This window comes from Anomaloglossus baeobatrachus, unplaced genomic scaffold, assembly GCF_048569485.1.
Source record: "Anomaloglossus baeobatrachus isolate aAnoBae1 unplaced genomic scaffold, aAnoBae1.hap1 Scaffold_419, whole genome shotgun sequence".
NCBI classification, from domain to species: Eukaryota; Metazoa; Chordata; class Amphibia; order Anura; family Aromobatidae; genus Anomaloglossus; species Anomaloglossus baeobatrachus.
The window spans coordinates 239,911-260,054 of record NW_027443525.1 but is presented as its reverse complement, the minus strand read 5'-3'; the positions used below and the strand labels follow the sequence as shown (position 1 = coordinate 260,054).

General features: G+C 46.6%; 16 non-coding genes across 16 annotated transcripts; all 16 read left to right on the top strand.

The window, feature by feature from the left end:
* Window positions 1-30: 30 nt before the first annotated feature.
* On the top strand, window positions 31-221 carry LOC142278595 (U2 spliceosomal RNA). The gene has a single exon (XR_012741416.1). It is a non-coding gene; the product is annotated as a U2 spliceosomal RNA (small nuclear RNA).
* A 1,117-nt stretch (window positions 222-1,338) lies between these two features.
* Window positions 1,339-1,529, top strand: LOC142278594 (U2 spliceosomal RNA). Its single transcript, XR_012741415.1, has one exon. It is a non-coding gene; the product is annotated as a U2 spliceosomal RNA (small nuclear RNA).
* A 1,117-nt stretch (window positions 1,530-2,646) lies between these two features.
* On the top strand, window positions 2,647-2,837 carry LOC142278591 (U2 spliceosomal RNA). The gene has a single exon (XR_012741413.1). It is a non-coding gene; the product is annotated as a U2 spliceosomal RNA (small nuclear RNA).
* A 1,117-nt stretch (window positions 2,838-3,954) lies between these two features.
* Window positions 3,955-4,145, top strand: LOC142278590 (U2 spliceosomal RNA). Its single transcript, XR_012741412.1, has one exon. It is a non-coding gene; the product is annotated as a U2 spliceosomal RNA (small nuclear RNA).
* A 1,117-nt stretch (window positions 4,146-5,262) lies between these two features.
* On the top strand, window positions 5,263-5,453 carry LOC142278589 (U2 spliceosomal RNA). The gene has a single exon (XR_012741411.1). It is a non-coding gene; the product is annotated as a U2 spliceosomal RNA (small nuclear RNA).
* Window positions 5,454-6,570: 1,117 nt separating this feature from the next.
* On the top strand, window positions 6,571-6,761 carry LOC142278588 (U2 spliceosomal RNA). Its single transcript, XR_012741410.1, has one exon. It is a non-coding gene; the product is annotated as a U2 spliceosomal RNA (small nuclear RNA).
* Window positions 6,762-7,878: 1,117 nt separating this feature from the next.
* On the top strand, window positions 7,879-8,069 carry LOC142278587 (U2 spliceosomal RNA). The gene has a single exon (XR_012741409.1). It is a non-coding gene; the product is annotated as a U2 spliceosomal RNA (small nuclear RNA).
* Window positions 8,070-9,186: 1,117 nt separating this feature from the next.
* Window positions 9,187-9,377, top strand: LOC142278585 (U2 spliceosomal RNA). Its single transcript, XR_012741407.1, has one exon. It is a non-coding gene; the product is annotated as a U2 spliceosomal RNA (small nuclear RNA).
* Window positions 9,378-10,494: 1,117 nt separating this feature from the next.
* On the top strand, window positions 10,495-10,685 carry LOC142278584 (U2 spliceosomal RNA). The gene has a single exon (XR_012741406.1). It is a non-coding gene; the product is annotated as a U2 spliceosomal RNA (small nuclear RNA).
* Window positions 10,686-11,802: 1,117 nt separating this feature from the next.
* LOC142278583 (U2 spliceosomal RNA) lies at window positions 11,803-11,993 on the top strand. The gene has a single exon (XR_012741405.1). It is a non-coding gene; the product is annotated as a U2 spliceosomal RNA (small nuclear RNA).
* Window positions 11,994-13,110: 1,117 nt separating this feature from the next.
* On the top strand, window positions 13,111-13,301 carry LOC142278581 (U2 spliceosomal RNA). Its single transcript, XR_012741404.1, has one exon. It is a non-coding gene; the product is annotated as a U2 spliceosomal RNA (small nuclear RNA).
* Window positions 13,302-14,418: 1,117 nt separating this feature from the next.
* LOC142278580 (U2 spliceosomal RNA) lies at window positions 14,419-14,609 on the top strand. Its single transcript, XR_012741403.1, has one exon. It is a non-coding gene; the product is annotated as a U2 spliceosomal RNA (small nuclear RNA).
* A 1,117-nt stretch (window positions 14,610-15,726) lies between these two features.
* Window positions 15,727-15,917, top strand: LOC142278579 (U2 spliceosomal RNA). Its single transcript, XR_012741402.1, has one exon. It is a non-coding gene; the product is annotated as a U2 spliceosomal RNA (small nuclear RNA).
* A 1,117-nt stretch (window positions 15,918-17,034) lies between these two features.
* LOC142278578 (U2 spliceosomal RNA) lies at window positions 17,035-17,225 on the top strand. Its single transcript, XR_012741401.1, has one exon. It is a non-coding gene; the product is annotated as a U2 spliceosomal RNA (small nuclear RNA).
* Window positions 17,226-18,342: 1,117 nt separating this feature from the next.
* On the top strand, window positions 18,343-18,533 carry LOC142278577 (U2 spliceosomal RNA). The gene has a single exon (XR_012741400.1). It is a non-coding gene; the product is annotated as a U2 spliceosomal RNA (small nuclear RNA).
* A 1,117-nt stretch (window positions 18,534-19,650) lies between these two features.
* On the top strand, window positions 19,651-19,841 carry LOC142278576 (U2 spliceosomal RNA). Its single transcript, XR_012741399.1, has one exon. It is a non-coding gene; the product is annotated as a U2 spliceosomal RNA (small nuclear RNA).
* Window positions 19,842-20,144: the final 303 nt, after the last annotated feature.

Below are 20,144 nucleotides of genomic sequence, written 5' to 3'. Positions count from 1 at the left end.
TGCCACTCGAGGCCCAAACCAATTCTGGTTATCGCTTCTCGGCCTTTTGGCTAAGATCAAGTGTAGTATCTGTTCTTATCAGTTTAATATCTGATACGTCCCCTATCTGGGGACCATATATTAAATGGATTTTTAGAACAGGGAGATGGAAAAAGAGCTTGCTCTGTCCACTCCACGCATTGACCTGGTATTGCAGTACCTCCAGGAACGGTGCACCCCTTCTTAACCCAGTTTCCAAAAGCAGAACTCGATTCACCTGATTCATATTAGCCCGATTAGCGAATTGAAATGAATTTTTATCTAACACACTTTTTACTTGCTTTATTCATCCAAGTAGCAAACTCATCACCACTCAACTTCACCAACTCTGCTATGTCCCGTGCAGTATCTTGTTGTCAGTCTAATCTAGATCATGTGTAATTGAATGGAATAGATCCCTTTTGGACAAAGTGGAGTCAGATGCTGCAGTGACCACAGGTGTGAGAGGATCTACAATTGGCATCTGGTGTTATCTCTCTGCTTCCACTCCAAATAAAGTTACCTGTTGTTACCTGAACGTCAAATACTAAGAATGGGCGGCCTATGAAAGAATTAGTACAATCATTAAGTATACTAAACCGGCTAATTGGGAATAGACAAACTGTAAAAAGCCCTCTGAGAAAGCCCCTCTCTAACCTTTGTTAGTAAGCTTTTCTGTAGCCTGCCTGTTGATGTATTTTCGGTTTGAACAGTGCACAACATGAAGAGACGGAACACTGGCGGCTTGTCACAATGCCCCCCGATGACATCACAATAGCGCTGCTGCCTAGAAAACAAGCTGCGCAGAAGAAGTTGTTCTTTGGGTGGGAGGGTGGGCTAGTGGAAGGAGGGGGCAATCTCTTTTTTTCCCGGGTGGTAGGGGGATGACAGGAGAAGGGAAGCGGGTGGTGAGAAAGGTACAGAGGGCAGGGTTTGGGGGCTGGGAAGGAAAGGGAAAAGATTAGGGTTTGGGGATGATGAAAGGGCTTTCTACGGGTAAGGATGGCAAAGGGTGGCAGTGACGGAAAGTCAGGCAACCTGTCCTGTCCGTCTTTTTGTATCGTGAATTGGAAAGACTGCAAGGGGGAGGGGAGTTGCTTGCGCCCTAAAGGAGGAGTTATTCAGATTCATTGCAGTGGGCGGCGGCTGCAAAACGCACCATTCTTCTTGTTTTTGCTCTGCAAAGCAGCCTTTTCAAGGGTTGGCTTGGGTGACAAAATGTCTTGTGTAGGCGTGGGTTTGTCTCCCTCTCGCTCTCTCTCCCTAAGATGTGTCCGGCATAGGCCAGGGTGCCACTCGAGGCCCAAACCAATTCTGGTTATCGCTTCTCGGCCTTTTGGCTAAGATCAAGTGTAGTATCTGTTCTTATCAGTTTAATATCTGATACGTCCCCTATCTGGGGACCATATATTAAATGGATTTTTAGAACAGGGAGATGGAAAAAGAGCTTGCTCTGTCCACTCCACGCATTGACCTGGTATTGCAGTACCTCCAGGAACGGTGCACCCCTTCTTAACCCAGTTTCCAAAAGCAGAACTCGATTCACCTGATTCATATTAGCCCGATTAGCGAATTGAAATGAATTTTTATCTAACACACTTTTTACTTGCTTTATTCATCCAAATAGCAAACTCATCACCACTCAACTTCACCAACTCTGCTATGTCCCGTGCAGTATCTTGTTGTCAGTCTAATCTAGATCATGTGTAATTGAATGGAATAGATCCCTTTTGGACAAAGTGGAGTCAGATGCTGCAGTGACCACAGGTGTGAGAGGATCTACAATTGGCATCTGGTGTTATCTCTCTGCTTCCACTCCAAATAAAGTTACCTGTTGTTACCTGAACGTCAAATACTAAGAATGGGCGGCCTATGAAAGAATTAGTACTTTCATTAAGTATACTAAACCGGCTAATTGGGAATAGACAAACTGTAAAAAGCCCTCTGAGAAAGCCCCTCTCTAACCTTTGTTAGTAAGCTTTTCTGTAGCCTGCCTGTTGATGTATTTTCGGTTTGAACAGTGCACAACATGAAGAGACGGAACACTGGCGGCTTGTCACAATGCCCCCCGATGACATCACAATAGCGCTGCTGCCTAGAAAACAAGCTGCGCAGAAGAAGTTGTTCTTTGGGTGGGAGGGTGGGCTAGTGGAAGGAGGGGGCAATCTCTTTTTTTCCCGGGTGGTAGGGGGATGACAGGAGAAGGGAAGCGGGTGGTGAGAAAGGTACAGAGGGCAGGGTTTGGGGGCTGGGAAGGAAAGGGAAAAGATTAGGGTTTGGGGATGATGAAAGGGCTTTCTACGGGTAAGGATGGCAAAGGGTGGCAGTGACGGAAAGTCAGGCAACCTGTCCTGTCCGTCTTTTTGTATCGTGAATTGGAAAGACTGCAAGGGGGAGGGGAGTTGCTTGCGCCCTAAAGGAGGAGTTATTCAGATTCATTGCAGTGGGCGGCGGCTGCAAAACGCACCATTCTTCTTGTTTTTGCTCTGCAAAGCAGCCTTTTCAAGGGTTGGCTTGGGTGACAAAATGTCTTGTGTAGGCGTGGGTTTGTCTCCCTCTCGCTCTCTCTCCCTAAGATGTGTCCGGCATAGGCCAGGGTGCCACTCGAGGCCCAAACCAATTCTGGTTATCGCTTCTCGGCCTTTTGGCTAAGATCAAGTGTAGTATCTGTTCTTATCAGTTTAATATCTGATACGTCCCCTATCTGGGGACCATATATTAAATGGATTTTTAGAACAGGGAGATGGAAAAAGAGCTTGCTCTGTCCACTCCACGCATTGACCTGGTATTGCAGTACCTCCAGGAACGGTGCACCCCTTCTTAACCCAGTTTCCAAAAGCAGAACTCGATTCACCTGATTCATATTAGCCCGATTAGCGAATTGAAATGAATTTTTATCTAACACACTTTTTACTTGCTTTATTCATCCAAATAGCAAACTCATCACCACTCAACTTCACCAACTCTGCTATGTCCCGTGCAGTATCTTGTTGTCAGTCTAATCTAGATCATGTGTAATTGAATGGAATAGATCCCTTTTGGACAAAGTGGAGTCAGATGCTGCAGTGACCACAGGTGTGAGAGGATCTACAATTGGCATCTGGTGTTATCTCTCTGCTTCCACTCCAAATAAAGTTACCTGTTGTTACCTGAACGTCAAATACTAAGAATGGGCGGCCTATGAAAGAATTAGTACTTTCATTAAGTATACTAAACCGGCTAATTGGGAATAGACAAACTGTAAAAAGCCCTCTGAGAAAGCCCCTCTCTAACCTTTGTTAGTAAGCTTTTCTGTAGCCTGCCTGTTGATGTATTTTCGGTTTGAACAGTGCACAACATGAAGAGACGGAACACTGGCGGCTTGTCACAATGCCCCCCGATGACATCACAATAGCGCTGCTGCCTAGAAAACAAGCTGCGCAGAAGAAGTTGTTCTTTGGGTGGGAGGGTGGGCTAGTGGAAGGAGGGGGCAATCTCTTTTTTTCCCGGGTGGTAGGGGGATGACAGGAGAAGGGAAGCGGGTGGTGAGAAAGGTACAGAGGGCAGGGTTTGGGGGCTGGGAAGGAAAGGGAAAAGATTAGGGTTTGGGGATGATGAAAGGGCTTTCTACGGGTAAGGATGGCAAAGGGTGGCAGTGACGGAAAGTCAGGCAACCTGTCCTGTCCGTCTTTTTGTATCGTGAATTGGAAAGACTGCAAGGGGGAGGGGAGTTGCTTGCGCCCTAAAGGAGGAGTTATTCAGATTCATTGCAGTGGGCGGCGGCTGCAAAACGCACCATTCTTCTTGTTTTTGCTCTGCAAAGCAGCCTTTTCAAGGGTTGGCTTGGGTGACAAAATGTCTTGTGTAGGCGTGGGTTTGTCTCCCTCTCGCTCTCTCTCCCTAAGATGTGTCCGGCATAGGCCAGGGTGCCACTCGAGGCCCAAACCAATTCTGGTTATCGCTTCTCGGCCTTTTGGCTAAGATCAAGTGTAGTATCTGTTCTTATCAGTTTAATATCTGATACGTCCCCTATCTGGGGACCATATATTAAATGGATTTTTAGAACAGGGAGATGGAAAAAGAGCTTGCTCTGTCCACTCCACGCATTGACCTGGTATTGCAGTACCTCCAGGAACGGTGCACCCCTTCTTAACCCAGTTTCCAAAAGCAGAACTCGATTCACCTGATTCATATTAGCCCGATTAGCGAATTGAAATGAATTTTTATCTAACACACTTTTTACTTGCTTTATTCATCCAAATAGCAAACTCATCACCACTCAACTTCACCAACTCTGCTATGTCCCGTGCAGTATCTTGTTGTCAGTCTAATCTAGATCATGTGTAATTGAATGGAATAGATCCCTTTTGGACAAAGTGGAGTCAGATGCTGCAGTGACCACAGGTGTGAGAGGATCTACAATTGGCATCTGGTGTTATCTCTCTGCTTCCACTTCAAATAAAGTTACCTGTTGTTACCTGAACGTCAAATACTAAGAATGGGCGGCCTATGAAAGAATTAGTACTTTCATTAAGTATACTAAACCGGCTAATTGGGAATAGACAAACTGTAAAAAGCCCTCTGAGAAAGCCCCTCTCTAACCTTTGTTAGTAAGCTTTTCTGTAGCCTGCCTGTTGATGTATTTTCGGTTTGAACAGTGCACAACATGAAGAGACGGAACACTGGCGGCTTGTCACAATGCCCCCCGATGACATCACAATAGCGCTGCTGCCTAGAAAACAAGCTGCGCAGAAGAAGTTGTTCTTTGGGTGGGAGGGTGGGCTAGTGGAAGGAGGGGGCAATCTCTTTTTTTCCCGGGTGGTAGGGGGATGACAGGAGAAGGGAAGCGGGTGGTGAGAAAGGTACAGAGGGCAGGGTTTGGGGGCTGGGAAGGAAAGGGAAAAGATTAGGGTTTGGGGATGATGAAAGGGCTTTCTACGGGTAAGGATGGCAAAGGGTGGCAGTGACGGAAAGTCAGGCAACCTGTCCTGTCCGTCTTTTTGTATCGTGAATTGGAAAGACTGCAAGGGGGAGGGGAGTTGCTTGCGCCCTAAAGGAGGAGTTATTCAGATTCATTGCAGTGGGCGGCGGCTGCAAAACGCACCATTCTTCTTGTTTTTGCTCTGCAAAGCAGCCTTTTCAAGGGTTGGCTTGGGTGACAAAATGTCTTGTGTAGGCGTGGGTTTGTCTCCCTCTCGCTCTCTCTCCCTAAGATGTGTCCGGCATAGGCCAGGGTGCCACTCGAGGCCCAAACCAATTCTGGTTATCGCTTCTCGGCCTTTTGGCTAAGATCAAGTGTAGTATCTGTTCTTATCAGTTTAATATCTGATACGTCCCCTATCTGGGGACCATATATTAAATGGATTTTTAGAACAGGGAGATGGAAAAAGAGCTTGCTCTGTCCACTCCACGCATTGACCTGGTATTGCAGTACCTCCAGGAACGGTGCACCCCTTCTTAACCCAGTTTCCAAAAGCAGAACTCGATTCACCTGATTCATATTAGCCCGATTAGCGAATTGAAATGAATTTTTATCTAACACACTTTTTACTTGCTTTATTCATCCAAATAGCAAACTCATCACCACTCAACTTCACCAACTCTGCTATGTCCCGTGCAGTATCTTGTTGTCAGTCTAATCTAGATCATGTGTAATTGAATGGAATAGATCCCTTTTGGACAAAGTGGAGTCAGATGCTGCAGTGACCACAGGTGTGAGAGGATCTACAATTGGCATCTGGTGTTATCTCTCTGCTTCCACTCCAAATAAAGTTACCTGTTGTTACCTGAACGTCAAATACTAAGAATGGGCGGCCTATGAAAGAATTAGTACTTTCATTAAGTATACTAAACCGGCTAATTGGGAATAGACAAACTGTAAAAAGCCCTCTGAGAAAGCCCCTCTCTAACCTTTGTTAGTAAGCTTTTCTGTAGCCTGCCTGTTGATGTATTTTCGGTTTGAACAGTGCACAACATGAAGAGACGGAACACTGGCGGCTTGTCACAATGCCCCCCGATGACATCACAATAGCGCTGCTGCCTAGAAAACAAGCTGCGCAGAAGAAGTTGTTCTTTGGGTGGGAGGGTGGGCTAGTGGAAGGAGGGGGCAATCTCTTTTTTTCCCGGGTGGTAGGGGGATGACAGGAGAAGGGAAGCGGGTGGTGAGAAAGGTACAGAGGGCAGGGTTTGGGGGCTGGGAAGGAAAGGGAAAAGATTAGGGTTTGGGGATGATGAAAGGGCTTTCTACGGGTAAGGATGGCAAAGGGTGGCAGTGACGGAAAGTCAGGCAACCTGTCCTGTCCGTCTTTTTGTATCGTGAATTGGAAAGACTGCAAGGGGGAGGGGAGTTGCTTGCGCCCTAAAGGAGGAGTTATTCAGATTCATTGCAGTGGGCGGCGGCTGCAAAACGCACCATTCTTCTTGTTTTTGCTCTGCAAAGCAGCCTTTTCAAGGGTTGGCTTGGGTGACAAAATGTCTTGTGTAGGCGTGGGTTTGTCTCCCTCTCGCTCTCTCTCCCTAAGATGTGTCCGGCATAGGCCAGGGTGCCACTCGAGGCCCAAACCAATTCTGGTTATCGCTTCTCGGCCTTTTGGCTAAGATCAAGTGTAGTATCTGTTCTTATCAGTTTAATATCTGATACGTCCCCTATCTGGGGACCATATATTAAATGGATTTTTAGAACAGGGAGATGGAAAAAGAGCTTGCTCTGTCCACTCCACGCATTGACCTGGTATTGCAGTACCTCCAGGAACGGTGCACCCCTTCTTAACCCAGTTTCCAAAAGCAGAACTCGATTCACCTGATTCATATTAGCCCGATTAGCGAATTGAAATGAATTTTTATCTAACACACTTTTTACTTGCTTTATTCATCCAAATAGCAAACTCATCACCACTCAACTTCACCAACTCTGCTATGTCCCGTGCAGTATCTTGTTGTCAGTCTAATCTAGATCATGTGTAATTGAATGGAATAGATCCCTTTTGGACAAAGTGGAGTCAGATGCTGCAGTGACCACAGGTGTGAGAGGATCTACAATTGGCATCTGGTGTTATCTCTCTGCTTCCACTCCAAATAAAGTTACCTGTTGTTACCTGAACGTCAAATACTAAGAATGGGCGGCCTATGAAAGAATTAGTACTTTCATTAAGTATACTAAACCGGCTAATTGGGAATAGACAAACTGTAAAAAGCCCTCTGAGAAAGCCCCTCTCTAACCTTTGTTAGTAAGCTTTTCTGTAGCCTGCCTGTTGATGTATTTTCGGTTTGAACAGTGCACAACATGAAGAGACGGAACACTGGCGGCTTGTCACAATGCCCCCCGATGACATCACAATAGCGCTGCTGCCTAGAAAACAAGCTGCGCAGAAGAAGTTGTTCTTTGGGTGGGAGGGTGGGCTAGTGGAAGGAGGGGGCAATCTCTTTTTTTCCCGGGTGGTAGGGGGATGACAGGAGAAGGGAAGCGGGTGGTGAGAAAGGTACAGAGGGCAGGGTTTGGGGGCTGGGAAGGAAAGGGAAAAGATTAGGGTTTGGGGATGATGAAAGGGCTTTCTACGGGTAAGGATGGCAAAGGGTGGCAGTGACGGAAAGTCAGGCAACCTGTCCTGTCCGTCTTTTTGTATCGTGAATTGGAAAGACTGCAAGGGGGAGGGGAGTTGCTTGCGCCCTAAAGGAGGAGTTATTCAGATTCATTGCAGTGGGCGGCGGCTGCAAAACGCACCATTCTTCTTGTTTTTGCTCTGCAAAGCAGCCTTTTCAAGGGTTGGCTTGGGTGACAAAATGTCTTGTGTAGGCGTGGGTTTGTCTCCCTCTCGCTCTCTCTCCCTAAGATGTGTCCGGCATAGGCCAGGGTGCCACTCGAGGCCCAAACCAATTCTGGTTATCGCTTCTCGGCCTTTTGGCTAAGATCAAGTGTAGTATCTGTTCTTATCAGTTTAATATCTGATACGTCCCCTATCTGGGGACCATATATTAAATGGATTTTTAGAACAGGGAGATGGAAAAAGAGCTTGCTCTGTCCACTCCACGCATTGACCTGGTATTGCAGTACCTCCAGGAACGGTGCACCCCTTCTTAACCCAGTTTCCAAAAGCAGAACTCGATTCACCTGATTCATATTAGCCCGATTAGCGAATTGAAATGAATTTTTATCTAACACACTTTTTACTTGCTTTATTCATCCAAATAGCAAACTCATCACCACTCAACTTCACCAACTCTGCTATGTCCCGTGCAGTATCTTGTTGTCAGTCTAATCTAGATCATGTGTAATTGAATGGAATAGATCCCTTTTGGACAAAGTGGAGTCAGATGCTGCAGTGACCACAGGTGTGAGAGGATCTACAATTGGCATCTGGTGTTATCTCTCTGCTTCCACTCCAAATAAAGTTACCTGTTGTTACCTGAACGTCAAATACTAAGAATGGGCGGCCTATGAAAGAATTAGTACTTTCATTAAGTATACTAAACCGGCTAATTGGGAATAGACAAACTGTAAAAAGCCCTCTGAGAAAGCCCCTCTCTAACCTTTGTTAGTAAGCTTTTCTGTAGCCTGCCTGTTGATGTATTTTCGGTTTGAACAGTGCACAACATGAAGAGACGGAACACTGGCGGCTTGTCACAATGCCCCCCGATGACATCACAATAGCGCTGCTGCCTAGAAAACAAGCTGCGCAGAAGAAGTTGTTCTTTGGGTGGGAGGGTGGGCTAGTGGAAGGAGGGGGCAATCTCTTTTTTTCCCGGGTGGTAGGGGGATGACAGGAGAAGGGAAGCGGGTGGTGAGAAAGGTACAGAGGGCAGGGTTTGGGGGCTGGGAAGGAAAGGGAAAAGATTAGGGTTTGGGGATGATGAAAGGGCTTTCTACGGGTAAGGATGGCAAAGGGTGGCAGTGACGGAAAGTCAGGCAACCTGTCCTGTCCGTCTTTTTGTATCGTGAATTGGAAAGACTGCAAGGGGGAGGGGAGTTGCTTGCGCCCTAAAGGAGGAGTTATTCAGATTCATTGCAGTGGGCGGCGGCTGCAAAACGCACCATTCTTCTTGTTTTTGCTCTGCAAAGCAGCCTTTTCAAGGGTTGGCTTGGGTGACAAAATGTCTTGTGTAGGCGTGGGTTTGTCTCCCTCTCGCTCTCTCTCCCTAAGATGTGTCCGGCATAGGCCAGGGTGCCACTCGAGGCCCAAACCAATTCTGGTTATCGCTTCTCGGCCTTTTGGCTAAGATCAAGTGTAGTATCTGTTCTTATCAGTTTAATATCTGATACGTCCCCTATCTGGGGACCATATATTAAATGGATTTTTAGAACAGGGAGATGGAAAAAGAGCTTGCTCTGTCCACTCCACGCATTGACCTGGTATTGCAGTACCTCCAGGAACGGTGCACCCCTTCTTAACCCAGTTTCCAAAAGCAGAACTCGATTCACCTGATTCATATTAGCCCGATTAGCGAATTGAAATGAATTTTTATCTAACACACTTTTTACTTGCTTTATTCATCCAAATAGCAAACTCATCACCACTCAACTTCACCAACTCTGCTATGTCCCGTGCAGTATCTTGTTGTCAGTCTAATCTAGATCATGTGTAATTGAATGGAATAGATCCCTTTTGGACAAAGTGGAGTCAGATGCTGCAGTGACCACAGGTGTGAGAGGATCTACAATTGGCATCTGGTGTTATCTCTCTGCTTCCACTCCAAATAAAGTTACCTGTTGTTACCTGAACGTCAAATACTAAGAATGGGCGGCCTATGAAAGAATTAGTACTTTCATTAAGTATACTAAACCGGCTAATTGGGAATAGACAAACTGTAAAAAGCCCTCTGAGAAAGCCCCTCTCTAACCTTTGTTAGTAAGCTTTTCTGTAGCCTGCCTGTTGATGTATTTTCGGTTTGAACAGTGCACAACATGAAGAGACGGAACACTGGCGGCTTGTCACAATGCCCCCCGATGACATCACAATAGCGCTGCTGCCTAGAAAACAAGCTGCGCAGAAGAAGTTGTTCTTTGGGTGGGAGGGTGGGCTAGTGGAAGGAGGGGGCAATCTCTTTTTTTCCCGGGTGGTAGGGGGATGACAGGAGAAGGGAAGCGGGTGGTGAGAAAGGTACAGAGGGCAGGGTTTGGGGGCTGGGAAGGAAAGGGAAAAGATTAGGGTTTGGGGATGATGAAAGGGCTTTCTACGGGTAAGGATGGCAAAGGGTGGCAGTGACGGAAAGTCAGGCAACCTGTCCTGTCCGTCTTTTTGTATCGTGAATTGGAAAGACTGCAAGGGGGAGGGGAGTTGCTTGCGCCCTAAAGGAGGAGTTATTCAGATTCATTGCAGTGGGCGGCGGCTGCAAAACGCACCATTCTTCTTGTTTTTGCTCTGCAAAGCAGCCTTTTCAAGGGTTGGCTTGGGTGACAAAATGTCTTGTGTAGGCGTGGGTTTGTCTCCCTCTCGCTCTCTCTCCCTAAGATGTGTCCGGCATAGGCCAGGGTGCCACTCGAGGCCCAAACCAATTCTGGTTATCGCTTCTCGGCCTTTTGGCTAAGATCAAGTGTAGTATCTGTTCTTATCAGTTTAATATCTGATACGTCCCCTATCTGGGGACCATATATTAAATGGATTTTTAGAACAGGGAGATGGAAAAAGAGCTTGCTCTGTCCACTCCACGCATTGACCTGGTATTGCAGTACCTCCAGGAACGGTGCACCCCTTCTTAACCCAGTTTCCAAAAGCAGAACTCGATTCACCTGATTCATATTAGCCCGATTAGCGAATTGAAATGAATTTTTATCTAACACACTTTTTACTTGCTTTATTCATCCAAATAGCAAACTCATCACCACTCAACTTCACCAACTCTGCTATGTCCCGTGCAGTATCTTGTTGTCAGTCTAATCTAGATCATGTGTAATTGAATGGAATAGATCCCTTTTGGACAAAGTGGAGTCAGATGCTGCAGTGACCACAGGTGTGAGAGGATCTACAATTGGCATCTGGTGTTATCTCTCTGCTTCCACTCCAAATAAAGTTACCTGTTGTTACCTGAACGTCAAATACTAAGAATGGGCGGCCTATGAAAGAATTAGTACTTTCATTAAGTATACTAAACCGGCTAATTGGGAATAGACAAACTGTAAAAAGCCCTCTGAGAAAGCCCCTCTCTAACCTTTGTTAGTAAGCTTTTCTGTAGCCTGCCTGTTGATGTATTTTCGGTTTGAACAGTGCACAACATGAAGAGACGGAACACTGGCGGCTTGTCACAATGCCCCCCGATGACATCACAATAGCGCTGCTGCCTAGAAAACAAGCTGCGCAGAAGAAGTTGTTCTTTGGGTGGGAGGGTGGGCTAGTGGAAGGAGGGGGCAATCTCTTTTTTTCCCGGGTGGTAGGGGGATGACAGGAGAAGGGAAGCGGGTGGTGAGAAAGGTACAGAGGGCAGGGTTTGGGGGCTGGGAAGGAAAGGGAAAAGATTAGGGTTTGGGGATGATGAAAGGGCTTTCTACGGGTAAGGATGGCAAAGGGTGGCAGTGACGGAAAGTCAGGCAACCTGTCCTGTCCGTCTTTTTGTATCGTGAATTGGAAAGACTGCAAGGGGGAGGGGAGTTGCTTGCGCCCTAAAGGAGGAGTTATTCAGATTCATTGCAGTGGGCGGCGGCTGCAAAACGCACCATTCTTCTTGTTTTTGCTCTGCAAAGCAGCCTTTTCAAGGGTTGGCTTGGGTGACAAAATGTCTTGTGTAGGCGTGGGTTTGTCTCCCTCTCGCTCTCTCTCCCTAAGATGTGTCCGGCATAGGCCAGGGTGCCACTCGAGGCCCAAACCAATTCTGGTTATCGCTTCTCGGCCTTTTGGCTAAGATCAAGTGTAGTATCTGTTCTTATCAGTTTAATATCTGATACGTCCCCTATCTGGGGACCATATATTAAATGGATTTTTAGAACAGGGAGATGGAAAAAGAGCTTGCTCTGTCCACTCCACGCATTGACCTGGTATTGCAGTACCTCCAGGAACGGTGCACCCCTTCTTAACCCAGTTTCCAAAAGCAGAACTCGATTCACCTGATTCATATTAGCCCGATTAGCGAATTGAAATGAATTTTTATCTAACACACTTTTTACTTGCTTTATTCATCCAAATAGCAAACTCATCACCACTCAACTTCACCAACTCTGCTATGTCCCGTGCAGTATCTTGTTGTCAGTCTAATCTAGATCATGTGTAATTGAATGGAATAGATCCCTTTTGGACAAAGTGGAGTCAGATGCTGCAGTGACCACAGGTGTGAGAGGATCTACAATTGGCATCTGGTGTTATCTCTCTGCTTCCACTCCAAATAAAGTTACCTGTTGTTACCTGAACGTCAAATACTAAGAATGGGCGGCCTATGAAAGAATTAGTACTTTCATTAAGTATACTAAACCGGCTAATTGGGAATAGACAAACTGTAAAAAGCCCTCTGAGAAAGCCCCTCTCTAACCTTTGTTAGTAAGCTTTTCTGTAGCCTGCCTGTTGATGTATTTTCGGTTTGAACAGTGCACAACATGAAGAGACGGAACACTGGCGGCTTGTCACAATGCCCCCCGATGACATCACAATAGCGCTGCTGCCTAGAAAACAAGCTGCGCAGAAGAAGTTGTTCTTTGGGTGGGAGGGTGGGCTAGTGGAAGGAGGGGGCAATCTCTTTTTTTCCCGGGTGGTAGGGGGATGACAGGAGAAGGGAAGCGGGTGGTGAGAAAGGTACAGAGGGCAGGGTTTGGGGGCTGGGAAGGAAAGGGAAAAGATTAGGGTTTGGGGATGATGAAAGGGCTTTCTACGGGTAAGGATGGCAAAGGGTGGCAGTGACGGAAAGTCAGGCAACCTGTCCTGTCCGTCTTTTTGTATCGTGAATTGGAAAGACTGCAAGGGGGAGGGGAGTTGCTTGCGCCCTAAAGGAGGAGTTATTCAGATTCATTGCAGTGGGCGGCGGCTGCAAAACGCACCATTCTTCTTGTTTTTGCTCTGCAAAGCAGCCTTTTCAAGGGTTGGCTTGGGTGACAAAATGTCTTGTGTAGGCGTGGGTTTGTCTCCCTCTCGCTCTCTCTCCCTAAGATGTGTCCGGCATAGGCCAGGGTGCCACTCGAGGCCCAAACCAATTCTGGTTATCGCTTCTCGGCCTTTTGGCTAAGATCAAGTGTAGTATCTGTTCTTATCAGTTTAATATCTGATACGTCCCCTATCTGGGGACCATATATTAAATGGATTTTTAGAACAGGGAGATGGAAAAAGAGCTTGCTCTGTCCACTCCACGCATTGACCTGGTATTGCAGTACCTCCAGGAACGGTGCACCCCTTCTTAACCCAGTTTCCAAAAGCAGAACTCGATTCACCTGATTCATATTAGCCCGATTAGCGAATTGAAATGAATTTTTATCTAACACACTTTTTACTTGCTTTATTCATCCAAATAGCAAACTCATCACCACTCAACTTCACCAACTCTGCTATGTCCCGTGCAGTATCTTGTTGTCAGTCTAATCTAGATCATGTGTAATTGAATGGAATAGATCCCTTTTGGACAAAGTGGAGTCAGATGCTGCAGTGACCACAGGTGTGAGAGGATCTACAATTGGCATCTGGTGTTATCTCTCTGCTTCCACTCCAAATAAAGTTACCTGTTGTTACCTGAACGTCAAATACTAAGAATGGGCGGCCTATGAAAGAATTAGTACTTTCATTAAGTATACTAAACCGGCTAATTGGGAATAGACAAACTGTAAAAAGCCCTCTGAGAAAGCCCCTCTCTAACCTTTGTTAGTAAGCTTTTCTGTAGCCTGCCTGTTGATGTATTTTCGGTTTGAACAGTGCACAACATGAAGAGACGGAACACTGGCGGCTTGTCACAATGCCCCCCGATGACATCACAATAGCGCTGCTGCCTAGAAAACAAGCTGCGCAGAAGAAGTTGTTCTTTGGGTGGGAGGGTGGGCTAGTGGAAGGAGGGGGCAATCTCTTTTTTTCCCGGGTGGTAGGGGGATGACAGGAGAAGGGAAGCGGGTGGTGAGAAAGGTACAGAGGGCAGGGTTTGGGGGCTGGGAAGGAAAGGGAAAAGATTAGGGTTTGGGGATGATGAAAGGGCTTTCTACGGGTAAGGATGGCAAAGGGTGGCAGTGACGGAAAGTCAGGCAACCTGTCCTGTCCGTCTTTTTGTATCGTGAATTGGAAAGACTGCAAGGGGGAGGGGAGTTGCTTGCGCCCTAAAGGAGGAGTTATTCAGATTCATTGCAGTGGGCGGCGGCTGCAAAACGCACCATTCTTCTTGTTTTTGCTCTGCAAAGCAGCCTTTTCAAGGGTTGGCTTGGGTGACAAAATGTCTTGTGTAGGCGTGGGTTTGTCTCCCTCTCGCTCTCTCTCCCTAAGATGTGTCCGGCATAGGCCAGGGTGCCACTCGAGGCCCAAACCAATTCTGGTTATCGCTTCTCGGCCTTTTGGCTAAGATCAAGTGTAGTATCTGTTCTTATCAGTTTAATATCTGATACGTCCCCTATCTGGGGACCATATATTAAATGGATTTTTAGAACAGGGAGATGGAAAAAGAGCTTGCTCTGTCCACTCCACGCATTGACCTGGTATTGCAGTACCTCCAGGAACGGTGCACCCCTTCTTAACCCAGTTTCCAAAAGCAGAACTCGATTCACCTGATTCATATTAGCCCGATTAGCGAATTGAAATGAATTTTTATCTAACACACTTTTTACTTGCTTTATTCATCCAAATAGCAAACTCATCACCACTCAACTTCACCAACTCTGCTATGTCCCGTGCAGTATCTTGTTGTCAGTCTAATCTAGATCATGTGTAATTGAATGGAATAGATCCCTTTTGGACAAAGTGGAGTCAGATGCTGCAGTGACCACAGGTGTGAGAGGATCTACAATTGGCATCTGGTGTTATCTCTCTGCTTCCACTCCAAATAAAGTTACCTGTTGTTACCTGAACGTCAAATACTAAGAATGGGCGGCCTATGAAAGAATTAGTACTTTCATTAAGTATACTAAACCGGCTAATTGGGAATAGACAAACTGTAAAAAGCCCTCTGAGAAAGCCCCTCTCTAACCTTTGTTAGTAAGCTTTTCTGTAGCCTGCCTGTTGATGTATTTTCGGTTTGAACAGTGCACAACATGAAGAGACGGAACACTGGCGGCTTGTCACAATGCCCCCCGATGACATCACAATAGCGCTGCTGCCTAGAAAACAAGCTGCGCAGAAGAAGTTGTTCTTTGGGTGGGAGGGTGGGCTAGTGGAAGGAGGGGGCAATCTCTTTTTTTCCCGGGTGGTAGGGGGATGACAGGAGAAGGGAAGCGGGTGGTGAGAAAGGTACAGAGGGCAGGGTTTGGGGGCTGGGAAGGAAAGGGAAAAGATTAGGGTTTGGGGATGATGAAAGGGCTTTCTACGGGTAAGGATGGCAAAGGGTGGCAGTGACGGAAAGTCAGGCAACCTGTCCTGTCCGTCTTTTTGTATCGTGAATTGGAAAGACTGCAAGGGGGAGGGGAGTTGCTTGCGCCCTAAAGGAGGAGTTATTCAGATTCATTGCAGTGGGCGGCGGCTGCAAAACGCACCATTCTTCTTGTTTTTGCTCTGCAAAGCAGCCTTTTCAAGGGTTGGCTTGGGTGACAAAATGTCTTGTGTAGGCGTGGGTTTGTCTCCCTCTCGCTCTCTCTCCCTAAGATGTGTCCGGCATAGGCCAGGGTGCCACTCGAGGCCCAAACCAATTCTGGTTATCGCTTCTCGGCCTTTTGGCTAAGATCAAGTGTAGTATCTGTTCTTATCAGTTTAATATCTGATACGTCCCCTATCTGGGGACCATATATTAAATGGATTTTTAGAACAGGGAGATGGAAAAAGAGCTTGCTCTGTCCACTCCACGCATTGACCTGGTATTGCAGTACCTCCAGGAACGGTGCACCCCTTCTTAACCCAGTTTCCAAAAGCAGAACTCGATTCACCTGATTCATATTAGCCCGATTAGCGAATTGAAATGAATTTTTATCTAACACACTTTTTACTTGCTTTATTCATCCAAATAGCAAACTCATCACCACTCAACTTCACCAACTCTGCTATGTCCCGTGCAGTATCTTGTTGTCAGTCTAATCTAGATCATGTGTAATTGAATGGAATAGATCCCTTTTGGACAAAGTGGAGTCAGATGCTGCAGTGACCACAGGTGTGAGAGGATCTACAATTGGCATCTGGTGTTATCTCTCTGCTTCCACTCCAAATAAAGTTACCTGTTGTTACCTGAACGTCAAATACTAAGAATGGGCGGCCTATGAAAGAATTAGTACTTTCATTAAGTATACTAAACCGGCTAATTGGGAATAGACAAACTGTAAAAAGCCCTCTGAGAAAGCCCCTCTCTAACCTTTGTTAGTAAGCTTTTCTGTAGCCTGCCTGTTGATGTATTTTCGGTTTGAACAGTGCACAACATGAAGAGACGGAACACTGGCGGCTTGTCACAATGCCCCCCGATGACATCACAATAGCGCTGCTGCCTAGAAAACAAGCTGCGCAGAAGAAGTTGTTCTTTGGGTGGGAGGGTGGGCTAGTGGAAGGAGGGGGCAATCTCTTTTTTTCCCGGGTGGTAGGGGGATGACAGGAGAAGGGAAGCGGGTGGTGAGAAAGGTACAGAGGGCAGGGTTTGGGGGCTGGGAAGGAAAGGGAAAAGATTAGGGTTTGGGGATGATGAAAGGGCTTTCTACGGGTAAGGATGGCAAAGGGTGGCAGTGACGGAAAGTCAGGCAACCTGTCCTGTCCGTCTTTTTGTATCGTGAATTGGAAAGACTGCAAGGGGGAGGGGAGTTGCTTGCGCCCTAAAGGAGGAGTTATTCAGATTCATTGCAGTGGGCGGCGGCTGCAAAACGCACCATTCTTCTTGTTTTTGCTCTGCAAAGCAGCCTTTTCAAGGGTTGGCTTGGGTGACAAAATGTCTTGTGTAGGCGTGGGTTTGTCTCCCTCTCGCTCTCTCTCCCTAAGATGTGTCCGGCATAGGCCAGGGTGCCACTCGAGGCCCAAACCAATTCTGGTTATCGCTTCTCGGCCTTTTGGCTAAGATCAAGTGTAGTATCTGTTCTTATCAGTTTAATATCTGATACGTCCCCTATCTGGGGACCATATATTAAATGGATTTTTAGAACAGGGAGATGGAAAAAGAGCTTGCTCTGTCCACTCCACGCATTGACCTGGTATTGCAGTACCTCCAGGAACGGTGCACCCCTTCTTAACCCAGTTTCCAAAAGCAGAACTCGATTCACCTGATTCATATTAGCCCGATTAGCGAATTGAAATGAATTTTTATCTAACACACTTTTTACTTGCTTTATTCATCCAAATAGCAAACTCATCACCACTCAACTTCACCAACTCTGCTATGTCCCGTGCAGTATCTTGTTGTCAGTCTAATCTAGATCATGTGTAATTGAATGGAATAGATCCCTTTTGGACAAAGTGGAGTCAGATGCTGCAGTGACCACAGGTGTGAGAGGATCTACAATTGGCATCTGGTGTTATCTCTCTGCTTCCACTCCAAATAAAGTTACCTGTTGTTACCTGAACGTCAAATACTAAGAATGGGCGGCCTATGAAAGAATTAGTACTTTCATTAAGTATACTAAACCGGCTAATTGGGAATAGACAAACTGTAAAAAGCCCTCTGAGAAAGCCCCTCTCTAACCTTTGTTAGTAAGCTTTTCTGTAGCCTGCCTGTTGATGTATTTTCGGTTTGAACAGTGCACAACATGAAGAGACGGAACACTGGCGGCTTGTCACAATGCCCCCCGATGACATCACAATAGCGCTGCTGCCTAGAAAACAAGCTGCGCAGAAGAAGTTGTTCTTTGGGTGGGAGGGTGGGCTAGTGGAAGGAGGGGGCAATCTCTTTTTTTCCCGGGTGGTAGGGGGATGACAGGAGAAGGGAAGCGGGTGGTGAGAAAGGTACAGAGGGCAGGGTTTGGGGGCTGGGAAGGAAAGGGAAAAGATTAGGGTTTGGGGATGATGAAAGGGCTTTCTACGGGTAAGGATGGCAAAGGGTGGCAGTGACGGAAAGTCAGGCAACCTGTCCTGTCCGTCTTTTTGTATCGTGAATTGGAAAGACTGCAAGGGGGAGGGGAGTTGCTTGCGCCCTAAAGGAGGAGTTATTCAGATTCATTGCAGTGGGCGGCGGCTGCAAAACGCACCATTCTTCTTGTTTTTGCTCTGCAAAGCAGCCTTTTCAAGGGTTGGCTTGGGTGACAAAATGTCTTGTGTAGGCGTGGGTTTGTCTCCCTCTCGCTCTCTCTCCCTAAGATGTGTCCGGCATAGGCCAGGGTGCCACTCGAGGCCCAAACCAATTCTGGTTATCGCTTCTCGGCCTTTTGGCTAAGATCAAGTGTAGTATCTGTTCTTATCAGTTTAATATCTGATACGTCCCCTATCTGGGGACCATATATTAAATGGATTTTTAGAACAGGGAGATGGAAAAAGAGCTTGCTCTGTCCACTCCACGCATTGACCTGGTATTGCAGTACCTCCAGGAACGGTGCACCCCTTCTTAACCCAGTTTCCAAAAGCAGAACTCGATTCACCTGATTCATATTAGCCCGATTAGCGAATTGAAATGAATTTTTATCTAACACACTTTTTACTTGCTTTATTCATCCAAATAGCAAACTCATCACCACTCAACTTCACCAACTCTGCTATGTCCCGTGCAGTATCTTGTTGTCAGTCTAATCTAGATCATGTGTAATTGAATGGAATAGATCCCTTTTGGACAAAGTGGAGTCAGATGCTGCAGTGACCACAGGTGTGAGAGGATCTACAATTGGCATCTGGTGTTATCTCTCTGCTTCCACTCCAAATAAAGTTACCTGTTGTTACCTGAACGTCAAATACTAAGAATGGGCGGCCTATGAAAGAATTAGTACTTTCATTAAGTATACTAAACCGGCTAATTGGGAATAGACAAACTGTAAAAAGCCCTCTGAGAAAGCCCCTCTCTAACCTTTGTTAGTAAGCTTTTCTGTAGCCTGCCTGTTGATGTATTTTCGGTTTGAACAGTGCACAACATGAAGAGACGGAACACTGGCGGCTTGTCACAATGCCCCCCGATGACATCACAATAGCGCTGCTGCCTAGAAAACAAGCTGCGCAGAAGAAGTTGTTCTTTGGGTGGGAGGGTGGGCTAGTGGAAGGAGGGGGCAATCTCTTTTTTTCCCGGGTGGTAGGGGGATGACAGGAGAAGGGAAGCGGGTGGTGAGAAAGGTACAGAGGGCAGGGTTTGGGGGCTGGGAAGGAAAGGGAAAAGATTAGGGTTTGGGGATGATGAAAGGGCTTTCTACGGGTAAGGATGGCAAAGGGTGGCAGTGACGGAAAGTCAGGCAACCTGTCCTGTCCGTCTTTTTGTATCGTGAATTGGAAAGACTGCAAGGGGGAGGGGAGTTGCTTGCGCCCTAAAGGAGGAGTTATTCAGATTCATTGCAGTGGGCGGCGGCTGCAAAACGCACCATTCTTCTTGTTTTTGCTCTGCAAAGCAGCCTTTTCAAGGGTTGGCTTGGGTGACAAAATGTCTTGTGTAGGCGTGGGTTTGTCTCCCTCTCGCTCTCTCTCCCTAAGATGTATCCGGCATAGGCCAGGGTGCCACTCGAGGCCCAAACCAATTCTGGTTATCGCTTCTCGGCCTTTTGGCTAAGATCAAGTGTAGTATCTGTTCTTATCAGTTTAATATCTGATACGTCCCCTATCTGGGGACCATATATTAAATGGATTTTTAGAACAGGGAGATGGAAAAAGAGCTTGCTCTGTCCACTCCACGCATTGACCTGGTATTGCAGTACCTCCAGGAACGGTGCACCCCTTCTTAACCCAGTTTCCAAAAGCAGAACTCGATTCACCTGATTCATATTAGCCCGATTAGCGAATTGAAATGAATTTTTATCTAACACACTTTTTACTTGCTTTATTCATCCAAATAGCAAACTCATCACCACTCAACTTCACCAACTCTGCTATGTCCCGTGCAGTATCTTGTTGTCAGTCTAATCTAGATCATGTGTAATTGAATGGAATAGATCCCTTTTGGACAAAGTGGAGTCAGATGCTGCAGTGACCACAGGTGTGAGAGGATCTACAATTGGCATCTGGTGTTATCTCTCTGCTTCC